This window comes from Octopus bimaculoides, chromosome 1 (assembly GCF_046866305.1).
Source record: "Octopus bimaculoides isolate indiv1 chromosome 1, ASM4686630v1, whole genome shotgun sequence".
Taxonomy (NCBI): Eukaryota; Metazoa; Mollusca; class Cephalopoda; order Octopoda; family Octopodidae; genus Octopus; species Octopus bimaculoides.
The window spans coordinates 119926193-119928692 of record NC_142928.1 but is presented as its reverse complement, the minus strand read 5'-3'; positions in this window follow the sequence as shown (position 1 = coordinate 119928692).

The window sequence follows — 2500 nt, the reverse complement described above, 5'->3', positions numbered from 1 at the left end:
CAGGTGCACCCGCATCAGGACAGTGCACCAGTATGCAGTTCCACCTTGGTAAACAAATACATTACAGAGATGGATATCAAAACTAACCTTCACTCTCTCTACAGTCTAGACCCTGCTCCGTGTGACTTTGGGTCGCTCTCCAAGGTGAAGGAGAAGATGAAGGCGGTTGTGACAAAAATTCTGGGGCTCTTCACTTTGGAAGACTTCAATGGAGCCTTCACGATGTGGCTGGAGAGCTTCAACAAATGCACTGAAATCAGAGGATCCTACATTTAAGTAGATTAGAATTTTGAACTTTGAAATTAATGCCGCTCCTGAAAAAGTTTCAAAACTTCTGGAATGCAGTTTGTATCATTGACGATTTGGTTTAAAATATGTAAATATATTTCACTAGCACTTTATTTTTTCTATCCCTGAAAGATGAAAGCCAACATCAACCTCAGTGAGATTTGATTCTGAATATAAAAGCCGTAAAGCGTATTTGATAGGAAACTCTTAAGATTATCTATAAAATATGAGCACAGATACAGGTGAATGGTTATGAAGATTGCTTCACAATAAGGACTGAGTTTGATCTCACTGCATAGTATCTTGAGCTTGTGTATCATCATCATAATTATCGTCGTCATCATCATCAACGATGTATTTCATAAAAGGAAATGCCCCATCGGATCGACGAAAGTCCCTTGGTGACAATTTTGACAAGCTCTATGGGTTTCTCAAAATGTTTCCTTTGGAAGTCTTTCAGGTATTTTATTGTTACTATCCCTATAGATGTTTTATAGTTATTGTCTCTTCGGAATACCTAAGAGATTGTAAATGTTCATAGAAATCTCGACTTAATCTGTAGCTTGATAATTTTATGAGTAACTGAACAACTCTTCCCAAACACATAAATACTATAGGCTTTTCACTGCACACAATGTTAAAGTTAGTTATTCATGCATAAACAACATTGCTACAACTAAAATAATAACATACCTATGCAGGCTTCTTCTCGGGTACTTACGGTAACTGCTGAAATCAAAATACCCGTTCACAGAAGCGGTTCTAGTTTCTAAGAGAGTGATTTATAATGCCACTACCATCCCACCTAATGGTATTCTGAGAAAATACAGAAGGCTTATAGTCAATAGTTTCAAGGTAAAGCTTATTCCTCATATGGTCATTTTCGGGTCCAGGGACATTCTAAACTTATCTCCCTGTCCTGTTTTATCTGGATGCTTCTGGACCAAGGAAATGCAATGTACAGGAAGATTCTCGACAAAGATTCTCTCTATTCAGTGGAGGCGTGTGGCTTTGTGATTAAGGCACTGGACTCATGATCGTAAAAATGTGGCTTCGATTTCTAGACCAGTCGGTGGATTGTGTTCTTGAGTAAAGCATTTCATTCCACGTCACCTCAGTCCCACTCTGTTGGTGAAAATGAGTATCCTTGCGACAGAAGAGTGAATATATACAAAAACTGGGAAACCGGTTCTATGAGCCTATATTATTTGGGAAGGAACTTTATCCTTTTATCTTTCTCTCTGCTTATCCGTGGATCACAGCTATCGTATTTCTCCCACTGAGCAACTATACACTTTGAAACTACTCACTACTTGCTATATCACTTTAGTAAAAATAAACTGTTATTTTGCAATTATCATTTGAACTTGCCGTTGGCTAAGTTTAAATCATTAACCGTTAATACTGTTCCATAATATTTACCTCACAGATTGCAACAGTCAGTTATATCTCTTAACAAGAAATCTGAAATATCATTTGGCCACGATCAACGTACTTCCTTGTTAGTTCAAGATATCCGTTAGTCATTAGCTGGAAAAGAACATTTACTGTAGCCCATCTTTTATACCAAGACAACATATATACATGTTAACACTTCCAATCAGTTAAGATCATAATCCCGGAGAGTTACTGCCTGATACTGCATCAGGACATAGCCACTGCCGATTATTATTATTATTTTGCTGGGTATGATGGAAAGTATCAGCTGTCCACAGCCATCAGACTAAGGTGACATTTGTTTACTGGTTATGCTTCAAGAACCCTGCGAAGAATTCTTGCAGTTCCAAGCAATGCTGGTTTTTGCTGCTGTTCTACCTTCACACTTTCACAGATATTTTCAGCCATGTTGGTAGTTGAGTGCTCATACTTACAAGTGCACCAATTACTATTGGTATCACGTCTACTCTCTTCATTAATCACAACCTTCGTATTTCCCACTTCAAATTGTCATGGTTGTTTATTTTTCTTCTTTCATATTGATGCTGTTGTCACCGGGGCATGCTATGTCGATTATCATACATGGTCCTTCTTTTTTATTCACCACAACAATGTCCAGTTTCCGACGTCTGGTCAGGTGATCGCACTGGATCATTGTATCTCACAGGATTTTGCAATTCTCATTTTCGGTGACTCATTCGGGCATTTGCTCATACCACGTCTTTGCTGTTTGTAGGCAGTATTTTCCACAGAACTCTCAATGAATCATTCTTGC